Here is a 24,105-nt window from a genome sequence, read left to right as displayed (position 1 = left end):
TCAGCTCCTGGCAGCAAGCCCTTCCAGTCCCGACTGCCTAATTGAGGTGGGTTTGCACCCCTGGAGGGTGAGGGATGCTGGCCGAACAGACCTCGCAGGATCCTGGAGTTTGGGTTCTGGATGACCAGACCTCGCAGGCCGCTGGTAGGACTTCAGAGTGGGCATGAGGTCTGACTCGGGTGGCTGTCCCTCACCGACCCGGGATGCCAGCTGCAGCAGCGCAGGCAGCGCGGTCGGTGGGGCCTGGGCAGGAAGGGGCACCCCGATGGCGGCTGTCCGCGCGCCGTTGGTCCTGCGGGGTCACGGAGGGCTCTGCTCACTTCAGTGTCCGCCCGACCCCGGGTTACATGAGACCTGCCGTGATAAGCCTGCTCTGCCCCAGGGCTCGGCGTCCACCCAGCGACCCTGACCCCAGCCCTTGGCCTTCCGCCCCGGGGCCTGGCAGCGGCAGAACCAGTCAGCGAGACTTCCACTTGCCTCCTCGCCTCTCGCGATAGCGCGCGCCCGCCACTTCCAGCTGCGGCGCTGCCTGGCAACTACGAAGGCGGCTGAGCGGCTCTTCTCGCTGGAGCTGCTGGTGGACTAGGTGCGCCTGGAAGCCGCGCCGCCGTCCGGCCCCGCCGTGGCCTTCAGGCTGCTGGACTTCCTGGCACTTCTGGTGCGCGCGCCCGCCAGGCCCACCGCGTTGCCCGGCGGCGCCCTGGGCTTCGGCGCAACGAGGCCTGCGTGTTCCGCTTGCGCCCCGCCGCCCTGCGCCCCCAGCGGCTGCGCGCCGCGCCGGGCCGCCTGCGACTTCCCTTCGCCCAGCTGGACCCCGCGGGTCGGCGCATTGGGGACCTGGCGCTGTTCTGCCGCCTGACGGAACTGGGCGGCCGCGCCCGGGACCTCGCTGACCAGGACCCGGACAGCGCTCCCGGGACCCCGCCGGCCCGGCCCCGGACCTCGGCCCCCAAGACGCGGCTCCCGCTGCCCTCGAACCCGCCGCGGCGCGGGAAGAAGCCCCCAGTCCTGCCCGCGCGGGCTCCGCGGAGAACAGCAAACCTGGCCCTGGGGAGGCTGCGGACAGCAGTGTCAGCACCATCAGCACCTGCAGCGAGGAATACACCCAGCTTCTCCCGGAAACCAACACCTTTTGCTTTCCTCCTCTGTATTACACTCACTTGACCCAAGAAAGGACACTTCCTGCAGGCGTCAAAATCACCATTGAGCCCCAAAGGGACGGACCTGAGGTACTGGGTGATGCCTTGCCGGAAAAAGTACTTGTAAACCCTCCAACACATCTGAGCTCTCCAAAAGGTACAGATTCTGCAACACAGGAGATTCCTGTGGTGCTTTTGAGTCCACCAGGGAGTCAGGATGTAGGAGCTGTTAATGAATCTACCTGTCGCCCTCAAACTGAGCAAAATACAGTCAGTACAATAAGGCAGCTTCCTTTGCTGAATGCTTTGTTAATTGAGCTGTCCTTGTTATACAACCAACCCATAGCGAGTCCAACTCATGTGCATCCCCACTTAGCCTGGTTGTATAGAACCGAGGATAAGAAGGTGCCAGAACCTTGTGCCAAATCCATGTGTCAGTCTGAATCTAAGAAGGACAAATGGGACCATGAAAAGTTAGTGAGCCTTCAGTGTAAAAAGAACCAAGTTGAAAACCTAAGTAAGGTAAATATTTTGAAAACAGTGGTAATTGTCCAAAAAGGGTGATTAGAGGGCATCTACTTTATGACCTAACAAATACACTCAGACTCTGTTTAAGGCAGTCAAATCCTGACATATTAATAGTACAGAAAAATGCAAGCCCAAATGTTGGGTACAAGTACAAAATTCAGAATTCCATCCTCTAAAGTATTAAGCTTTACAGAAGAAAGTCAGAAGCCACATCAGCTGCCTAGAGATAAGTATTTAGATTCAGATGCATCTTCTGCTGAAAATAGTGATACCTGAAGGCAAATTAGTGAAGTCTTTGATGAGCCCAGCACAACTAAAGAAAAAAGACAACTGATTGTGGTGAAAACAGAACCAGCAGTGGTTCATTGGGAAGAATTATGAGTTCTGCAGATTCCATTATTCCAAGAAGATTGACTCCTACAAATATTTTGGAAGGAAAACTGGAAACCAGAGTCCAAAGTCCATGTGTTTTCCAACAGGATGCTGTTGGTGACAGAATTGTAAATAAAGAAATAGATGATTGGCAGCTCAGAACCACAGATTATGATGTTCCTGCTGAAATGAGTGAAAGTAGTTGCCATGAAAGCATCTCAGAAATGAAGTATTCAGATGATTTCACCAGCCCTTGCTCTTCAGAAGATTTCTACACCACTGAGGAGACCAGCAAGAGTTTGCAAACTCATGACAGCAGTCCAAGGGCAGAAATTTCACATAACCGTAGGTCTAGTGGAGCAAAAAATTTTAATTACACTATTTTAGTGCATAAGTTATGTGAATAGTTTTTATAAGAAAAGTAAATGTCATTCCTTTATGCTTAACTAGTATTCTACCTTAAATCTGATAATATTGATCATGAGATCACATCATAACTTAGTAATATTTCTTTATAAGTTATTTAAAAATAAAAGTGTATCTAAACTTTTAAAATATGGAACGTTCTAAAGCTGAGTTCATTGAAAAAAAGGTTGTTTAATAAGGATAGCTGCAAATTTTAATGGGAATAAGTTATTTAACAAATATATAAAACATTTTGTGAGATGTAGAAAGATAAAAAAAAATTAAGATACAGTTCCTGCTCTTAAAAGACCTTTCAGCATGTGTGCTTGTGTGTATAATGTGTGTGTATTTATACACACACACACACAATATCAGAGAGGTACACATCCTGGGATCCATAATAGATGGAGTCCCTTTTAATAGTTATCTATATCTTTATTTAACCACAATCTGCATGATTGCTTGATTAATGTTTGTCTTCCACTAGTCTGAAGTGTGGTGATGAGAAGGACCCGTCTATTTATAGCAACCAGCACAGTCCTTGGCATGTCATTGGGATGCAGTGAAAACATTTGTTGAACAAAATTGCTAGCATTTAAAATACCTTATGAAAAGTTATAGAATTAAGTAGTAATAACAAGCAGAAACCCTGAAAAGAAACCTCTGAAAACCCTTATCAAAACATGTTTGAGTAATATTTTTGTTTTGCTGCTGCTTGTGAACAATCTTTAGGTGTTCTCTGAAGCATCTGGAGAGGGGAGTTTTAAAAAAAGTTGTCTTCCTGTGTGGTTTCTTGAATAGGAGTTCAGTTTATTGCTTGTCAGTTGAGGTTCAGTGGTTATTTTTAATGTGTGAAAACTTGTTTTCAAGTCTAGTGATAATTTATGACTTCTTCCATTGATTTTATACTTTGACTTTATTCTGTGTTCAGATGTTTGCATATATTTTCTTCTGAGCTCTAATTTTTTTAACTTTGAATATGTGAAGGTACTAATTTTCCTTTATTTATAAGTAATTTATTATATGGTATTATCTCCTGAATGATCATAACAGTAGGTAAGATTTAGAGAGATGTTAAGTAGAGAAGATAGTGTTCTGTGTTGGGGACCAGCATGCATAAAGGATCGATGGATGCAAGCATGAGATTCATGGGAGATGGAGAATTTTACTTTGATTTGAATAATAGGTTCTGCTACACAGTGATAGTTGAGTAATCCCTTTTACTTTGCTCACTAAGGTTCCCAGCACCAGAGTAAATTCCCAAAGGTAGGAATTGGGCTTTTAATTATTTTGAGTCTTCCTTCATCTGTAGTTATAGCCATGGATAATCATTAGCCAGACTTATTGGTGGCTTGTTGAGATTTCTAAATGCTTTATCCCTAGTCATCCAGTCCAATAGTTGAATTTCAGATCCTTATTTGTTCTAACTTGGATAAAATACATGGAGAGTTGTATAGAATGACAATACATGAACCAAGATTTGCAGGATTTTTCTTTTCTCATTTTCAACCTAAATACAAAAAAAAAAAAAAAAAAAAAAAAAAAAAAAAAAAAAAAAAAACAAGCTCACTTGGTCAAGACCAAGGTATTCTTCTTGACTTTCTTCAGGATTCAGTCATGCCAAACAGAAACTGACTTCAGGATGGGTATCTTGAGGTTGGAGTGCTGACCCTTCATGCATTTTCTTATTTTCCAAACAGTTCCTAGGTTTATTACACTAATAATATATAGCCATTTAGAAAAGGTTAGAAAATTCAGATAAAAGCTTTTGCTTTATAATATATACTAAGGAAATGTTATAGTCCTTTCCTCCCAAAATCCTGCTGAAAAGAGAGGTGTAAAAATAACAACCTAAAGTTTACAGAAAATACCAGTGGTGGACAAGACAGTTGGAGGAACTTCTGGAAGATCAAAGCAGATGGGACTAAGTTGATGAAAAATGGAGCTAGAAATCTACCCTTCAGCATAGCCAGGAGGGCACTGCCTGAAGAAGACTCCGTGGGTCAGGGAGCACAGCCACCAAGCCAGCAGCAGCAGGAGGCTTCTCCAAGTGCTAAGATAAGTTGGGTATGGCTTTGTGCAGGGTTTCAGCACTGTGGAGACACAATAACTGCCTTCCACTCAGGAGGAAAGGGAGCTCTGAGCCAGGGCATGAGTGAAGACAGAGTTTTCTAAAGTATGAGGAGACTGTACCAGCACAGGGAACATCGAATGTTTCCCTGCAAACCTAGGTAAGGACCCTGTCCGTAGGCTTCATCATTTCTGTGTATCATGTCTGTCCATGACAGGCACTCAAGAACACTTCCTTTAAGTGTCTCTGGGATGCCGGTGGGGCCCATGGGGAAGGAGCTGTCCCAGTCCATCATAATAGAGCAGTCCAAAGCTTACAGAATGAGGTGGAGACAATGGAACTTGGCTTGGAATCAGATATTGAGTAGAAGAACGCTTGGTAGCAGGACTTTGGGTTTTAGAGGAGAGACTGTGTTTGTCCAAGAACAGGGTAGATTAGACAAGATTAGACAATTGGATTAGATTAGACAAGCTCCGAGCTCCTGAGTAATAGTAAGACAACAGCCAAAGATTGATGTTGGAGAGACAGCATGGAATGGAGTGGCCCCTGAATCAGGAGTTAGTCATGACTGCTTGAAAGAATGTGTGTGTGTGTGTTTCATTTCATTTTGTCTTCACCTTGGTTTTACTTCAGCTCTTTTTGAAGGATCTAGTTCTATAAAAGCAATGGGGAATGGATTTGTTCATGGCTTATAATTGATTTGAAATCCCAGAGGAGGAGCCACAAGCCCCCAGGGTCTGCATGCCCATATGCTGAGAAAAAAAATGCAGGGACTCTTAGAAGCCCTTCCTTTCTACCCAGAGATTTCTCCTTTAGCTGTCTGCTAAACCCTCAGAGGGTTTTGCATTTTCTTTTATTGAGGGAAGTTGTTCAATTGTAGTCTCACACCCATCAACTGCCTCTCAGAATTTGTGATTTCAGTATCAACTGGAATGAATTGGGACTGATTTCTGGACCCAGGATGTTGAAACAATGGGTTGCTGTAGATGTAGAGGAGCCTGCGGTTGCATTGTTCTGGAAATGGTTGCTTGCATATTCAGAATCTGTGAAAATGTTTGCAGGTACTTTGGGACAGCATTTATTAGCCTGAGGTGAAAGATCTTTCTAATCTGAGAATGTCCTGAGTGTTGACATATGCTGCTTGTTGGCGATGCACCCTGTTCCCAGTGGTGGCCTTGCCTGCATCCAAGCACTCAGGAGGGCAGCCTCAAGTTTCCAGGTGAAACCTTCCATTCCAGCTGCTTTTCTGCATGTTGATTTCTTGGGGCTGCTCTCCTGCCTCCCTAGTCACCTCAGGAATGAGCGTGAGAGCTTCTTACTCAAATTATGGCCTTGCTCCTTAATGAAAATGAGGGGCACTAAAAAAGTCACTTGATGTCATCTTTGTTGTCATTACTTCAGCACTATTGCCCCCTTACCTGGGTGAGCACTTCCCAGCTCACGAGGCCTTTCATGACCTCATTTTGTATTTACAAGAGTCCAGCGAACTTAGATGAGGAAAGGAGGCTATTTCCTTACTCATCACCTATCTCACATCCACAGAGAGCTGACCCAGAAAATTCATGTTCCTTCAATACTTACATAACTTCCACAATCAGGGTGGACAGCAGTAGTGTATAAACTGATAAAATCACAATTTTAAACTGGGTGTGGTGTCACATGCCTATAATCCCAGTGACTTGAGAGGCTGAGCCAGGAGGATTGTGAGTTCAAAGCCTGTGTCAGCAACAGGGAAACACCAAGCAACTCAGTGAGACCCTGTCTCTAAATAAAATACAAAAGAGAACTGGGAATGTGTGCCCTGAGTTTAATCCCCATTACCCCCCCAACACACCAAAAAAAAAAAAATCCCAATTTTATGCTAATTTCCTGAAGTAAGCACTGTCATCATGAAATCTGCCCTCTTGGCTGATTTCTGTGTAGAAAACATCTTGTTGACTATTTGCTCAGTGTTGCACAAGGGTCTCCAGAACCTGTTCCTATTTTTGACTGAACTTTATGCCTGTTGGTCAGCAATTTCCATTTCACCTCATGCCAATGCTGAGAGCCCATCCCACTCTGATTATACCCATCTCACCATTTTAGATTCCTCACATTGCCAAATCTGCAGTATCTTCTGTGACCTGGTGTTCACCCAGGTTGTATATTGCAGAATGCCCATACTTTTTAAAGGTAAATAATATTCCAGTATATGGGTGTCATGTTGTCTTCATCCATTCATCTGCCAGTGGACATTTAGACTGCTTACTTGTCTTGTTATTGTGATTAATGCTTCTGTGGAAACAGAAGTGTTGATATCTACATAAAATTCTTATTTCAATTCTTTTGGATAAATACTTAGGGTGGCCCTCCCTTTTATTTTTGTCTTCTATTTTTATCTTCTAACTAAACCAATCAATCATTTTTATTGAACCAGTTGTTATGGTTTCCTACATCAAAAGGAAGCATCCAAGCCAGGTACAGTGGTGTATATCTATAGTCCCAGAGACTCCAGATACTGAGGTGGAGGGATTGTAAATTCAGGACCAACCTGGACAACTTAGACTCTGTCTCAAATTTTTAAAAAATAATAAATAATAAGAGTTGGGATTGTGGCTCATTGGTAGAGTCCCCCGGGTTCAACCCTAATTGCTGGAGGGCAGGGGGAGAATCCATCTCATGCAGAGAATATATACTATCATAAATCTAGGTGTAGTATTAAAAATGAGCAGAAATTGTTAGATGGTGGTTAGAAACAAAACCATGAGTTTATAGGAATTTGGAGCTAGAAAATACACATCATTTAGTTCAACTCCTTCATTTTATAAATAGAGTACACAGTCCAAGGAAAAGGAGTTTCTTAGTCTTCCTCCCTTACTTCCGGGTTCTTTCCATTAGAAAATACCATTTCATGTGTTGAATGGGAATGTAGCAAACCCAAATTGTGTATGTGGCAGATATTCTGCACCACTTATGTGGAGAACATTAACAGAAAGTTAACTTACTTACAGATGTGAGAATGCATCCTCTGTTCCCGGAAGGGCATCCTGTTGGGACTAGGTCAGGCCAACCTGTTGAGTGTGGGCTCCCTCCACTCACCTCCTACCCACCTTGGTCACTCTTTCACACCTGGAAAGTGGAGAAACAGTAGTACCTCTGGATTACCAGGATTGAGTGAGGTGTGTTTCAGGTGGGATCAGCACGTCCCTCATCCCTTTCAGAACATGCTGGCCCTCCTTTCTTCTCCAGATTCCCTGACTGACACTTTGAAGCTAGTGTGACCTGAGGAGAGGGCCAGGTAAGCAGTGTGTGAACCCCTGTCCACACAGGGCTACCTTGAGAATGTAGAAGAGTTACAGCTGAGTTGTTGTGCACAATAGAAAATATAAAACTGGTGAGACAGCACAGCAAATCAAGAGAGAGGCTCTGGATTGAAGGAGAGGATTTTCTGTGTGGCACATTCAGAAAGGCCCTGGTCCTGCAGGCTGTTAGCCAGCCATGGTCGTCTAAGCTGGTTAGGGCACATGGCATTGCCCACAGGTCTTATGTTGTGTCCTCCAGCACACATAGAATTCAGCACCCCTTCTGGGCAGAGCTGGTGCGTGTCATACTTGGGCATACTGCCTTGGGGGTGACTTGCTTCCTGTCTAGAATCTGGACATTATCTTTTAAAATTTAATTTTACAGTCTGAACTAAAGTACCTGCATTTCATACTACTGATAAATTTGGCTTCTAAAATGTAGATGGAGGGACTCATAGCACCTCATTGCCAGAACTAATGTAATTCTACCTATAGTGTTTTCAGTGCAGAATACAGAATTATTGAAAAACAACCATTCTTTATTTCTGTTTATTCTGTCAATTAAGGTTGTTTCTGTGTAGTTTGTGAAGACCATTTCTGGAATGTTTCTCTACACTAGTTTCAGACTTCAGACTTCTGTAGTTGGGCTGCATCCTCACATGGTTTTTTTTTTGGCTGGTGTTCTGGGCATGTGCCTATATAACAGTCTGGTGCACTTCACTGTTGGGACACATATAATGACACCCCTTTTCATGCCAAAAGATGCTCTTGTTTACACTTCCATGTTGGCAGGGAACCAGGCACCAGCTCTGAACTCCATTGCCACGTGGCTGCCTACTTAGTGCTTACTGGTGCCAGGTCATGTGACCTGCCCATCAGTTGCCTTGGATTTCAAATTCTGTGACTTCCACTGCTGTGACAGTGCTGCTTTTGAAGACCTGTCACACCAGTCATGATTCCTGCACAAGGCACCTGGGCAGGTGTGATTTGGGGTTTTACTTGGGAGCTTGCCTTCATGAGGGGGGTCCCGGAGACATGTGGAATGAAGGCCCAACTGCAGGTTCTGTTTTCCAAGTGTTCCTTGGGCTCTTTAAGGTCCATACCCACCAGAGAACTCTGAGTATCTGAAGACATCAGCCTCATTAGCATGTCTCATAGTTCTGAACACCTAATGGGAAGGGTCTGTGGGTTTGATCTTGCTCCCGTCTGAAGTCTTCCTAGGCCTGTATAATTTACCTTTCTTTTCTTTTCTTGGTCTCTCTCTATCCAATCACAGAAAGGATTTCAAAAAAAAAAAATTTTTTTTGGTACCAGGAATTGAACCCAAGGACACTTAACCATTGAGTCACATCTCCAACCTTTTATAATTTTTTTTTTTTTGAGACAGGTTCTAACTAAATTGCTTAGGGTCTAAGTTGCTGAAGCTGGCCTTAAACTTGTGATCCTCCTGCCTCAGGCTCCCAAGGCTCTGGGCTTACAGGCATGTGCCACTGTGCCATGATTTCAGATTCTTAAGGTTGATGAATATGATTATTGTATTTACACAACCAAAAGTGACTTTTGTAGTTTGTAGGAAGAGTACAGGAATTTTTTTCTGAAGAGTTTTCTGTGTCTCTTTATGTTCATTCCCATGAGAGAAGAGCTGGCAGCACTAACCTAACATGAGTCAGTCAGCCTTACCTGCCCTGGCTGCCTCTGGAAGTATGTATGTGGAGCATGTCTTACTTGTTTTCTTCCCCCAGTCACCACAAGGAGCCTACCACAGTACTTCCCATAAAATATATTTTCTCAGTTAATTTGTGCTACTTTAACAAAATGCCACAAATTGGGAAACATATAAGGAAGAGAAATTTGTTTCTCACTGATCTGGAAGCTGCTGGATGTGCCAGTAGGCTCAGCATCTGTTAAGGACCTAATCCACTTCCAAGTTAGCATCTTAGTGTCCTTGTCCTCTGACAAGCTGACAGATTTGACTCCATGGAAAAGTTATAGGCCAGGCTATGACAATGACTAAACAGACTCCATTTTGCTCTGAGACTCCCATGTTATTTAGGAAATGCTTCTCCCATAGGAATGCCCCCCCTCCGTACCCATCAATACAAAATTGATGGGTATTTTGTACCATCAATTGTACCATCAATTGTATTTCTTAGCAATACAAAATGACAATTCTTATATGATAAAAAACTGTTCTTTTTTGATTCCTAGTTTTCATAAACAATGCAACATGTTCACAGTTATATCAATAGTGATTATGTGGTGTTAGTAACCATTCTTTTGTTTGTACCTAGGTAAAGGTAATTTTGACCCACTTCCCCCTATGCTGATGATTTCATGGTATTAACTTGTAATTTTGAATTATAGCAACAGACACTTTTAATTGATGTACTGATTTTTGGTATAAAAACCCCTGTAACCCTATGGTCAGGGCTGTTCTCCCAAAAGCCATTTTTGGGGCATTGTGTGAGACAATCAGCTGGCTGGCTAATAAAGTCTCTCAAATTTGGAGTTCTCAGTGGTGATCAATCTGTAAGTTGAGCCCCACAACATTTGGAGGGCCCAGCGAGATCCTCACTGCCTGTTGGGTAACCACCGTTTCACCACTGACCTGAAAACTCCTGTGGAGGGGAGAAACCACAATGTTGCTGCTAAGGGATGGCCTCTGAGAGACATTCCTCAGTCCCAGGCTGTATAGTTTGTGGAGCCCTGACCCAGGACTGAACTAAATTCTCCGAGAGTCACCTGTTTCTGTGCTCCTGGGGGACAAGTAAGTCTGTTTCTGGCAGATCTGTATCTGGAGACTGTGAGGAAGTCTGGACACAGCATTGCTTCCTGAGTCTAGAATTGTGGCAAGACATTGCCCAGGTTCTCAGGAATGGCCACTTGTCATTGTCTTTGGCATCTTACCTGTTCTTTGTCTTTTTCTGTTTTTTTTTTTTTTGCTGCCCTTGAGTGTGGACATGGGTTGGTCTCCCTCATGTTCATCATGAACCACCTTCAATGCATATTGACCAATTTCCAGGAATTCCAGAGAAGGGCCACTGACAACAGGACCTGGTATGACATCTATTCTCTCTCTAAATGCTATGCAAGAGAATGGCCAACTTTCACTGTCAATGGCCCCCTTAGGGGACCACCAAATTGTCTTTGGGCTGCCTGGACATCCTGATCAAATGTCTTATATTCAATTTAAAAAAAAAAAAAGATTAAAAAGTTTTTAACCAGGTTCACTAAAACTTACATTGAAATGTAAACTGCTGCCAACAGTAACTCCCAACTATTGAAGTTGGTCCACCAAAATGCCAGGCTAACATTTTGATGGCTGCTATACAAAAGACCAGAAAAACCAGTTTAGAACAAGACCCCAATCTGAGGGGGCTCTCACAAGGAGAAAAATGAAAATAGCTCCCTTGCTATATTTTTAGGAAACTCCTTCAGGGAGAAATGGGGCATAACCTTTGTCTGTATTCTTTGAATTCTTTTCATCTCTGATGAGCTGAACAACATCAGGATGGTAGCCAAAAATACTTTTAAAATTCTGTTTTTTAAGTTCATCATTTTGATCTGGTACACCTAGGTTAATTTTTTGATCAGACCTATTCTATCCAAGTATAAAGTCTTTCTAATGCTCTGTTTCATTCAGAGGCCTGTGTACAGGGTTGACAATCTAATGGATTTAAAAAAATAAGCCACAAGGCCTTTCTCCATCTGTTTGTTTTATGTATATGTACACCAGTGTATTGTCACATCTATATATGTTTAGTACCAAAATTGACATATGAGCTCATAAATTAAAATTTAAAGAATGGATCCAAATGCTTTTTGTTCACATAATTTAAAATATTTTTAAATTGGGTGTACAAAAGTATGGCTTTCAAGTTACTAATACAGTTTTGTTTCTAGGTGATCAAAAATGATAAAAATGTTAATTTTATAAAATGTCTAATATCCATTGTGTCTAGGTTTTTCTTCAACATGGAAGAAATGACTGATGCTGCCCAATACATTTCTCTGGTATCTGGTATCTGGTTTAAAAAAAAAAAAAAAAAGCTAAATTAGATTTGACTTATATGGGATTGATCATGGATATGTTTGTTAGAGACATCTGATTGATTTACAGAGTTAAATGCTAACTTAAATATAACATCAAGTACTCTTAACTCCTTAAATTCCATAGGGTAACATACTTAAAAATGATTGGTGTTTTTATAAATTAATAAATAAAAAAGGTTTAAAATGACTTTATGTCATCACTAAAAACAAGGTTACTAAAAATCTCAACAGGTAAAATTCTATATAAAGGATCCAAAAGTTTCAACTACATTTTAAATAAATTTCTATAAATAACAAAGTATTTCACCTTGTTAAAATGGAGTAATTTATCTAAATTTAGAAATTTACAAGGGTTGTTTCAGAGTATAAATGTTTTTAAAAAGAGGGGATCAACAGATTAAATTAAAAGATTGTAGACATAAAATATATTTAGTAATAAAATATTTCTAGGTAAAAAAAGTATGTGATAAAATAAAGCTATACTACATCTAAGTAATCAACAAGAGGGTCTAATTAAGTGATTTAAAAAATATAAATTAAGGGTAAATTTTGAAAGCTTTATGTGTATATATAAGTAACACAACAGTTAAAACTTTTCAAGGTTTTTCCCTAAAGTCAAATATTAATGCACTGATATAAACCAAAGTTCAGTCTATATGCTAAAATGACAAATAATTCTTGAAATATTAATTTACTCTTAAAATTATATCTGTTAAGTTTTATTCTGTAGAACAACTAGTCTTAAAAATCAGGGGTTTATACAACTTGTTAAACAGCAACTGTTATTTTAGAGTATTGTACTATATTACAAAGTCTAAATTTTTTTAAAAGCTAAACTTGGTTAATATAAAAACATAAATGTAATTATGATTCTATTACTCTTCTTTATATATCAAATGTGTTATATCTTCCAAGTATACAAGTCTTTAAAATGAAAGGTTTAAAAGAATATTTTTATCAAGCTGGTATTCTCCAACCTAAAGTTGTAATGGTAATTTTAAACCTATAAGAATAGCAAATTTTATTGGGGATTTATCATTTAATATTCTGTAACTGAACCTGAACCTTATGTTACCTTATACATTGGGATAGAAATGTAAATATATTTCTAAAAGTTAATGAGAGACTGATTTGTTTACAGGTTAATGCTGTGAAACATAAAAACATTTTGCCACTTTACTACACAAAAGAAAAATTAAAAGCTCTCTCAGCTTTCTTTAATTCATGTTTTAGATGTAATATATTGTGTTAACTAACATTCATGTAGACTTAGGAAACAATATATAAACTTTGTAAAAATGACATTTAAAAAAGAAGACAAAGATCAATTTCTGAACTAGACCACTTTACCTAAGAATTGTGAAGAGCCCCGCCTTACCTAAGATAAGGTTCTGCCTCCCACCTTACTACATGTTAGATAGACTCCAAAATAAGCCAGACTTCAGCTCATTTAAAGTTATATTCAAAAGATTGGGTTTTTTGTTGTAAAATTACTGTGATCTGAAACAGGGGATATAATATGTACTTTAACTGCTACCTGTTAGTGCCTTAACAAAAGTATATTAGGCCATCATTTATAGACAGGTAATAAATAAAAGGGGTAAAAATAACTATGAAATTATAAACATTAAAGTTAAAGCCTCTTACTTTAAGACTGATAAAACTGATTTGCTGGATGTTTAACACCAAGACTTAAAAATTAAAAGCCCCCCCCAAAACAAACAAACAAACAATATTCAGTCAGTATGAATCCAGGGAACAAAAGAACATCTCTAAGTAGCTTTATAACTCTGGGCCACATGACTGCCTGATCACAGAGATTGATGAGACCACTAGAGGATAAAAAACCAATCAGTGCACCTGCTGCAGAGGAGGGTCATTGGAAAAGGGAGACATCCCTGATGCTTCCAAAGAAAGCCACTTCATCAAGGAGACCCTACCTAGCAAATGGCACTAAAGGAGCTAAGGAGCTGCTCTCAAGTTCCCCATAAGTGACACCTATGGGAACTCAGCTGACTCTTAACAACAGATAGAAACAAGGTCAATTTTACCAACTTGATCTTAAACACCTAGCAAAAACAGTTAAAACTAAAATTGTTATGACATTTAAAAATGTCTTTCATGGACATTTTAAAAACAACAAAATAGTTATTTTAATGTGACTTGAGATGTACACTTGTGTTAGCCCCTCAATATAAGTAAAACTGGAGGTGACAAAAAAGGTTCTCAGACAAAAATTCCTGATAACTCTCAAGAGAAACTGCCAGAGATTATGTTTTTGGTCAGTTTAAGGCCTACGGATCTTCCTAACCTCTGATACAGGTAGACTTAATGTTTGCTAGTATGATTCTCTAGCTCTAAGTGACAAAGATAAAGCGATTTCTAAGCACAGAGGTCACGCCAATAAAAAGATATTTTACAAAAATCAGGTGACATTAGGTAACTTAACTAAATGTTGTGTTTACATTCCTGATAACTCCGACAATGTTTAAGATTTACAATTAAGGTCTTATCCTCTCCAGCCTTGTCAGACTTTGTTAGGCCTTGTTATGGGTACAACATCTCAGCAATTCCACCTCCTGGTAAGAAATTATTGATTTCTGTCATCTTCATGCTATTCATTGACATGTTCCAGATGCTATTTGTTTTGTGCTCATGTTTTCTTGTTTCTTTCATAGAATCAGAATTTTACCCCTAGATAGACCCAAATTCTGAAAAGGGACTTCAAACTGCTTGCCCTACCTCATTTGGCCCCCCTCTCAACTCTAAGCAACAAGATCATCATTGCCCTTTTTCCTTACAGCAGTAAGAAGTCCCTAAGATGAAAGAAGTAATAAAAAAATTTAAAAGACAGTCAGTATAGATGGGTAATTGGGTTGAATCACAAAAATAAAGGCCAGTTTGGGTTCCAAAATTTGGAAGCACAAAAACCTCTGAGAGATGAAAGTGTTAATGTTTCTAGAGCCCTTTCTCCACCCTTAGCAAGATAACCTGCTCATGCTCCAATCTGTCATTTAGTCTCTCTAACAGGTTCAACTTATGAGAACCAGCCCCAAGAGACCACTGATTTCCAACATCCATTCCAGCCAGAAGACTATGTCTATGTCAAATGGTTCCACAAAGAAGGACTAATACCCACCTGAAATGGAGGGGACCTTACTCACAACATGGATTCATCACATCTGAGTCAAGACAACAGAAAAATGGACAGCCCTTAGAGACCCCAACCACCCTCTAAAGATAAGACTGAAAAATGTTAATCTTGTTTTTCTTCTTGCTTAGACTGTGTTATAAGACCCAGGCTACTAAAACAACATACTTTGTCCATCAAATTAATGTATATACATGGCCACTACAACCCCTTACTTGGGTCTTCCTCAAGCCTACGACAACCATCTGTGGGCCCTGAGGGAGCATGGTTTGCTTGTATGTCCGGAGTAACTCCTTGCCTGGCACTTCAGTTTTTGGAGATTACCAAATGGGATGAATTCTGGGTTACTGTTCATGTCATTCCCCAGGTGTACTATTATGGGGAGGGATTATCTGGGCTAATACAATCATCTAAATGAGCAGCCCCTGTCTTAGATCCCCTCCTAATGGGATTAGGTAGAGCTGGCTCCACTGCTGTAGGCACCACTGCATTCACTTCAGGATACCAAAATGTCAACACTGTAAGTAGACAAATAGATATCAACTTAAGTAAATTTAAAAAGCTCTGTAAGCCACTTAAAAAAATTACCTTGATTCACTTCCTAAGGTAGTTTTACAAAACAGAAGAGGGTTAAATACGCTGTTTTTAAAATAAAGAGTATTATGTATGGCCTTAGGGGAGACCTGTTGTTTTTATACTAACCACTCAGGTGTCATTTGTGATAGTTTAACTTTGATTAGGAAAAGACTCAAGAAAAGGGAGGAAAAGCCAAATTAGAAATTAGTACCAAAATCTGTTCTCTTGGTATCCCTGGTTAACTACTTTATTAACCACGATGGCAGAACCTCTCATCCTAATTATGATGGGACTTTTAATCGGGCCATGCATGATAAACTGTTTAAATATGTTAGAGGTAGAATCCAATCTGTTAAACTAATGGTGTTACATGCCCACTACATATCACCTCTACACTAAAAATCAATCAGTGATTTGATTATGTACATAAAACCAGTGGGGAATATGACAGGTTCACAGATTTGATTCCATGGAAATGTTACAGGCCAGGCTACATGGGCAATGACTACACAGAATCCATTTTGCTCTGAGACTTCATGTTATGTAGGAAATGCTTCTCCCATGGGAACGCCCCACTCTGTATCCATCAACAGTTGCTTAGCTTCTCCCATGGGAACACCCCACCTTTGTACCCATCATAAGTTACTTAGCAATACAAAATGACAAAATGACAGTTCTTACATGATAAAAAATCTTTCTTTTTTGGTTCCTATGTTTCCTAAACAATGCACCATGTCAACGGTGATGTTAACAGTGATTGTGTGTATGTTAGTAACCATTCTTTAGTTTGTACCTAAATTTTCCTCTCTGCTGATGATTTCAGATCTCACGATGTTAGCTTGTAATTTTGAATCATAGCAACAGACACTTATGTTTGATGTACTGACTTATGGTATAAAAACCCCTGCAACCCTATGGTTGGGGCTTTTCTCCCAATAGCCATTTTTGGGGTGTTGTGTGAAAGCTAACTGGCTAAAAAAGACTCTTAAATTTGACCTTCTCAGTGGTGATGGGTCTGTGCTTAAGTTGTGCCCCAGCACACTCCAAAGAGGAGAAATGTGTCCTCATGGCAGAAGGAACAGGGCAAGGTAGGTGACTCCCTCACAAACCCTTCCATAGGACACCTCTCATTCCTGAGGGCAGAGCCCTCAAGATGGTCACCTCCCCAGCCTCGCCACCCTGTGGGTCTTTGTGGTAGAACTAGTTGCCCAGATTGATTGTGGATCTGATTTTATGTGATTAAAACTGCCAAGAAGATTGTTGTTTGCTAGTTTTAAAGGTTTAGAGTCCTGTATAACTGTTGTAAAACATATAGTGTTTAAAGCTTTTTAAATATGAGTTTGAAAAGCTAAGGTGCTGGGATTGTGTGGCCCTGGAGGCAGTGGACAGTTCACACTCCTCGTTCAACCTCTCTATGGCCCTCTATGGCTCTACACTTCTTCTCCTTGGACATCCCCAGCTTCACTCTCTTCTGGCTTTCTCCAGAACTGTCTTCCAGGCTCCCTGTCTCTACTCTGCATCCTAACACTGCCCTCCAGCTCTCACTTCTGCTCTGTGACTCTTCCCACAGCCTCCCTCAGCTTACCTCACTGCTTTGAAAGCAACTGGCAGATTCACTCCTCAATACCACCCTCTCTCAAGGTGCAGACTCCTCTACCTGAAGTGTCAGTTGGCTGCCACAAGTGTCTGAAGGTGGTGGCACACACTGTGGCTTGATTCCCACCCACACAGCAGCATGCTCTAGGCTTCCTGAGACAAGGGCTCTCCCTTTGCACCTCAACCATCTGCACTGTGGCTACCTTTGTTGTGCTTGGGGTGGCCCCTGTGGGTAGCACCAGTAACCAACTGTGGATTCTGGCTTCTACCTGGGATTCGTCAGTGGAGGCACTTGGAAGGAGGGTGGAGGGCAGGAAAGGGCAGTGGGCCTGAGTCCCTGGACCCCTCCTGTGGCCAATCTTGGATAGATCATTTGACAGTCCTACTGAGACAGTCAAGGCTCTTGTGGGACAGTCCTTTATGACTGTGGTCACTGCAAAAGCCCTCAGCTCAGGGACTGACCAGACCCTCTCCCTTGGTGCCCTGGACGCTGGTCCTGAGGCCCTGCACCATTCCAAGTTGGTCTCCCTGACTCTGCCCACCCTCCACAGAGCTCCTTGTGAGCCTGCTGCAGTGCACCATCTTGTCAAGGTCCTGACTGCGCCCCTTCCCAGCTCAGCACCAGCACCAGTGGGCTGCTCAGGCAGAGGGCTGGCAGCACCCTCCCCTGCCCACTCCATATCCTGTCACCCTGTTGATGCCACTTCCTGCAGTCAGAGTCGAGCTGCCTTCTCCTTCCTTGCTGGCCCTTCACTGGTCTTGGCTCATCCAATCCACTCACTGCATGGCTACAGGATCTCTTAAAAACAAATCAGGCCACATTCTTTCTCTGCTTAATACTCATTAGGACTTTCAGAGTAAAATACGGATTCCTCTCCACAGGTCCACAGGCCTGTGTGCTGGGACCTCTGCTCCCCCTGCCCTGCTGCAGGCAAGCCACATCCCTGCTGTTGCTTTGACACCTCAGGATTTTCCATGCTCCTCCTTGTCAACTCTTTGGAGAGGCCTTTGACAGTCATGTCAAATTCAGTTTCTCATCCCAACTTCCCTACCTGCTGTCTTCTTCATTGCACCTGGTCAACTCCTATAGCCTCCTATGGCATATGTAACATGTAATTATGCATATCAGTAGTTTTAATGCTTGTTTACAGTCCTTCCTTGCTCATTCTTTGTCTTCTTCACTAGTCTATAAGTCTCTGATGGTAAGGACCGTCTTGCCCACCACTGTAGATCCAGCTGTAACACAGTGCTTCTTGGCATAAATGGACATGTCGTTGCTGACATTCAGTAAACATTTGTTCAATGCACAGAGGCTTAAATATTCAAGTGGGGGAGAAACAAACACTAGTACTTAAAAGGTTCACAAGAAGCGACAGCAAAACTGAGGAGACAATTTTACATATGTACACATGTATCCGTCCCCACCCCAGGGGATGACAACTGTTCATCCGTTGTGGATCTAGAAACACCACTTACTGCAGAAGAAGTTTCAATTACACAGGGGAGATTAAAGTTGCAGTGCTTGGGAATAATTACAACAATGTTTTCCATTATATATACTCAAGAAGAAAAGAAGAAAAAGAAAATATCTACATGAAAACCCAATGGAAAAACATTTCAAACACTAATCAAATGACTTACAATCCCAAGAAAATTATTTCAAAGCCTCAGATCTTTGGTCTGAGGCCTGAAGGCTAATCCCTCAAAGATGTGGTTTAACTCCAGAATTCCAAACAACTCAGCCTGAACAGGAATGTTTTAAGTCACACTACTCTGATGAGAACCATTAAATGAAGGGCTGAGGTCCAGCTCACGTCACCTCAGGCAGCAGTGTTTTCTGCTTGAGATGTGTTTGCCTCCAGAGCCACCCAGCCACTTAGCATTCTTAGTCTTTGGTTGCAGTTATTTTTCAGGTATCTGGCTTCATCCTTACCACTGTGTGATAACTTTTGTGTTTTAAGCTTCTCTTCATGGTCTAAATAATCTTCTAGAGGGCTGTAATAGCATCTTTGAATCTTGCTACCCCAAATCCATTGTCTTTGGAAAAACAGTTCACCCAATTTTCCTCTGGGGAAGATTCTCATTCCTTACTTCTCGAGCTCTGGGACTAGATGCACCTAGTCCCACTTCTCATTTGAAACAACACCTCCTCCTCTCCCAGCAAATGCACTCAGCACATGTTTCCACTTGAGGAGCAGACAGGAGGCTGCACTGGATAAGCCCTCCTGCCTCACAGATCTGAGGGTCTGCCTGGAGAGGGGTCAACTTGGAGAGAAGAATAGGAACACTTAGTCTTGGCCACAGTTGGGTCTGGGCCACACATCCAAAAAGGGTTAGTGCTTGGACTGGTATATTACATTAGTGAGAAATTCACTTTTAAAATATAAATACTGTTTTGGATTGGGGGGTCTCTCAATGGAAACAAAATAGTTCTTGAATATAGTAAGCACTGATTTCCACCATTTTGACTTTTTGTTGAGCCCCCTGAAAGAACTAGAAGACTCCCTTGTTGGAAATGAGTAAGAACAGAAACCCCTGCCCTAACGAAGTTTCCTAAATGCTTCTGGGTCAAGCAATTCTGTTCAAAAGACCGAAGTTGTTTATTAATTATAATTATTTCCAGGCCATTCCTGCTGTCTAGAAGACTTTCCCTTTGACCTTCTGTGTAGGATGCCATCCATGTTTAGCAGAATCAGACTTGACTGAACCATGGAATACAGAGGTCTGACTCCCAGAAACTGGCAGTCATGAGAGATGGTTTCAGACGACCTGGGGTAGGTGACCCTGTACAGAGTTGGTTCACCCCTGAGGAAATGCTAATTCTCTAGGCAAATGACTTCCCTCACTCCACTCCATCCTGTTCCTCACAGAAGAAGTCCCTCCTGGTCCCCTTTTACCTGTGCGACTATAAACAAAGGGAAGGTGGTCTTCTCCATCTTGTTTTGTGAGCAGATCTTGGCATGGTCCAATTCATCACACCCCCTCCCATTTGAAAAGAATATTGGCTTTTGTGTTTCTTTAATTAGATAAGTTTCTTAGTGATTAATCAACAGCTGGCACCATCCTCCTACAGAAACCCTTTATCTCATCCATGCTGGACATGATAGGAGAACCCCCACTTCTGAAAAACAAGTGAATCTCTGAAGTTTGTGCTGATTTAAAATTGGAATTCATTTATTCATTCTGAAGAAAACATTTCTTTGTTTTTGTCAACAGCTATATTTGCAACCAAACAGATCAATTTAGCTTAATGCTGTACCTAATTAAATAATTTAAAACTATTAAAAAATATAATACATTTCTCAGACTTTAAATGTGACTGAAGCAGGATAGCAAATTCAAGGACAGCCTCAGCAATTTGACCAGGCCCTAAGCAACTTAGCCAGACCCTGTCTCAAAATGTAAAAAGGGCTGTGGTTGTGGCTCAGTGATTGAGCACCCCTGGGTTCAATCTCCATTACAAAAAAAAAAAAAAAAAAAAAATTTAAATGCAACAAATACTTTTATCCTGTGTCATGGAGCCCTCCACCAGTATAATGGACCACTCCATTTGTGACGTGGACCTCTGCTCCCATGTCATGGACCCCTCCATCAGTATCATGGATCCTCTACCCATGTCATGGAACTGTCTACCCATATCATGGACCCATCCACCCGTGTCATTCCCCCCTCCATGAGCCCCTCCACTTGTGTCACCACTGGTGTCACTGGACTCTCCAACTGTGTCACTAGACCTTCTACCCATGCCATGGATCCTCCACCCATGTCTGGACACATCCACCAGTGTCATGAACCCATCCACCTGTGTCATGAACCTGTCCATCCTTGTCATAGACCCGTCTACCTGTGTCATGGACCCTCTACTCATGTCATGGACCCATCCACCCATGTCATTGCCCCCTCCACCTTTGTTATATTTCCCTCCATCCTTGTCATGGACCCCTCCACCTGTGTCTTGGACTTCCACCTGTATCATGGACCACTCCACTTGTGATATAGACCACTCCACCTGTGTCATGGACCCCTCCACTCATGTCATGGACCCCCCACCTGTATCATGGACCAACCAACTGTGTCATGGACACTCAACCTGTGTCACTAAATCCCTCCACCAGAATCATGGACCCCTCCACCTGTGTCATGGATCCCTCAACCTCTGTCAGGGAACTCTCGAGTCATGTCCTAAACCTCTGCACCTGTGTCATAGACACTTCCACCTGTATCTTGGACCCCTCCACCTGTGTCACAGGATCCTCATACTTGTCTGGACACCTCCACTCATGTCATGGACCTCTTCACCCCCGTCATGGAACCTTCCAGCCATGTCATAGACCCCTGCACATGTGTCATGGACCCTTCCACCTTTGTCATGGACCCCTCCACCTGTGTCATGGACCCCTCAAATTGTGTCATGGACTCTCCACCTGTGTCACTGTATCTTCTCATACCATGGACCCGTCACATGTGTCTGGACACCTCCACTCATGTCGTGGACCCCCCCCAACCTATGTCATAGACCCCTCCACCTGAGTCGTGGACCCTCCAAACTATGGTATGCACCCCTCCATGTGTATTGTGGACCCCCCACCTGTGTCTCTGTATACTCCAAGTGTGTCATGAACCCTCCACCTCTACCACCTGGGTCTCGACAAGTCCATCCATGTCATGGACCACTCCACCCATGTCATGAAACCCTCTACCCCTGTCATGTACCCCTCTACCTGTGTCATGGACAACTCCACCTGAATCATGGATCACTCCATCTGTGAAATGTACCTCTCCTCCCATGTCATGAACCCCTCTACCTGAGGCATGGAGCACTCCACATGTCATGGACCCCTTTACCTGTGTCAATGAACCCTCCAACTATGTCACAGACTCCACTACCTTTGTCATGAATCCCTCCACCTGTGTCATGGACTCCTCCACATGTCATGGACTGCTTGACCTATGTTATGGACTCTCCATGTGTGTCATGGATCCCTCCATCATTTTCATGAACCCTCCACCTGTGTCATGAACCCCTCCACTCATGTCATGGACCCCCCATCTGTGTCATGGACCAACCAACTGTGTCATGGACCCCTTCTCCGGTATCATAAACCCCTCAACCTGTGTCCTGGACCTATCAACCTGTGTCATGGACACATTCCCATCATGTCGTTGACCCTCCACCTGTGTCATGGACCCCTGTACCTGTTTCATGGACTCTACCTCTGTCCAGATACATTCACCTGCATCATGGACCCTTGGCCCATGTTATGGATTCCTCTACTTGTGTCACAGATCCCTCCACATATGTCTTGGACCCCTTCAGCTGTGTCATGGAACCCTCGACCTGTGTCATGGACCACTTGATCTGTGTCATGGACTGCTCCACCTGCATCACAGACCCCTCCATGTGTATCATGGACCCCTCAACCTGAGTCATGGACCCTCCACCTGTATCATGTACACAGCTACCTCCCCATTTTATGGACCCCTTCACCTGTTTCATGACCCCTCAACTTGTGTCATGGACCCCTCCACCTGTCATGGACTCCTCAACCCGTGTCAGTGACACCTCCATCTGTGTCACTGGACCCATCCACCTGTGTCACTGAACCCTCCAACTGTGTCATGGACCACTCCACCTGTGTCATGAATTCCTCCACCTGTCAAGAAACCCTCCACCCCTGTCATGGACCCCTCCACCTATCTCATGCACCCCTTCACCCATGTCATGTACTCCTCTACCCGAGTCATTGACCCCTCCACCTGTGTCATGGATCCCTCCACCTGTGTCACTGGGCTGGCCCCCTTGTCATGGACCCCTCCACCTGTGTCATTGTCCACTCCATTTGGGACATGGATCCTTCCACCTGTGTCACTAGATCCCTCCATCAGTGTCATGGACCCCCCTCCACCAGTGTCATGGATTCTTCCACCTGTGTCAGGGACTCTCCACCTCTGTCAGGGAATTCTCCAGCTGTGTCCAGGACCTCTGCACCTGTGTCATGCACCCATCCACCTGTGTTATGGACCCCTCCACCTTGGTCGTGGACCCATCCACCCATGTCAGGGACCCCTCCACCTGTGTCATTAACCCCTTTAGTCATCTGTGGACACTTCCATAACATGGTCCCCTCCACCCATCTCATGGACCCCTCCACCTGTGTCATGGACCCTCCACTTGTGTCTGGAAACTCCACTAATGTCATGGTTCCTTTTACCCATGTCATGGATCACTCCACCCATGCCTTGTACCCCTCTACTCGTGTCATAGACCAGTCCATCTGTGTCAGTGGACCCTCCACTCATGTCTGGATACCTTCACCCATGTCATGGACAACACCACCTGTGTCACGGGCCCCTCTTCCCATGTCATGGGATCCCTCCACCTGTCAATGGACCACTCCACTAGTGTCATAGACCCCTCCACCTGGGTAATGGACCCATTCGCCCCATCATAGACCCCTTTACCTGTGTAATGGAAACTTCCACCCCTGTCATGAACCACTACACCGTATCACGGACCCCTCTACCTGTGTCATGAACCCCTCCACCCCTGTCATGGAACACTCCAGTCATCTCATAGACCCCTGCACATGTGTCATGAACCCTTCCAACTTTGTCATGAACTCCTCCACATGTGTCATGGTTCCCTCTACCTGTGTCATGGATTCCTCCACCCTTGTCATGGAACCCTCCACCTGTTTCATGAACACTTCCACCCATGTCATGGACCTGTCCACCTGTGCCACTGAACCTTCTGTCCATGTTATGAACCTTTCACCCTTGTCTGGACATGTCCAGCAGTGTCATGGACCCCTCCACCTTTGTCATAAACACTCCACCTTTGTCATGGAACCATCGCCCATGTCATGGGACTTCCGGCCAAGTCATGGACCCATCCACCTATGACATGGACTACTCCACTTGTGACATGAATCC

General features: G+C 43.2%; 1 pseudogene; it reads left to right on the top strand.

The window, feature by feature from the left end:
* The first annotated feature begins 203 nt into the window (after positions 1-203).
* Positions 204-22,598, top strand: LOC124961231 (microtubule-associated protein 10-like; annotated as a pseudogene).
* Positions 22,599-24,105: the final 1,507 nt, after the last annotated feature.

The sequence above is a fragment of the Sciurus carolinensis genome, chromosome 12 (genome assembly GCF_902686445.1).
Source record: "Sciurus carolinensis chromosome 12, mSciCar1.2, whole genome shotgun sequence".
In the NCBI taxonomy this organism is placed as follows: Eukaryota; Metazoa; Chordata; class Mammalia; order Rodentia; family Sciuridae; genus Sciurus; species Sciurus carolinensis.
The sequence above is the reverse complement of the archived record's forward strand: the minus strand, read 5'-3'. Positions and strand labels throughout refer to the sequence as shown.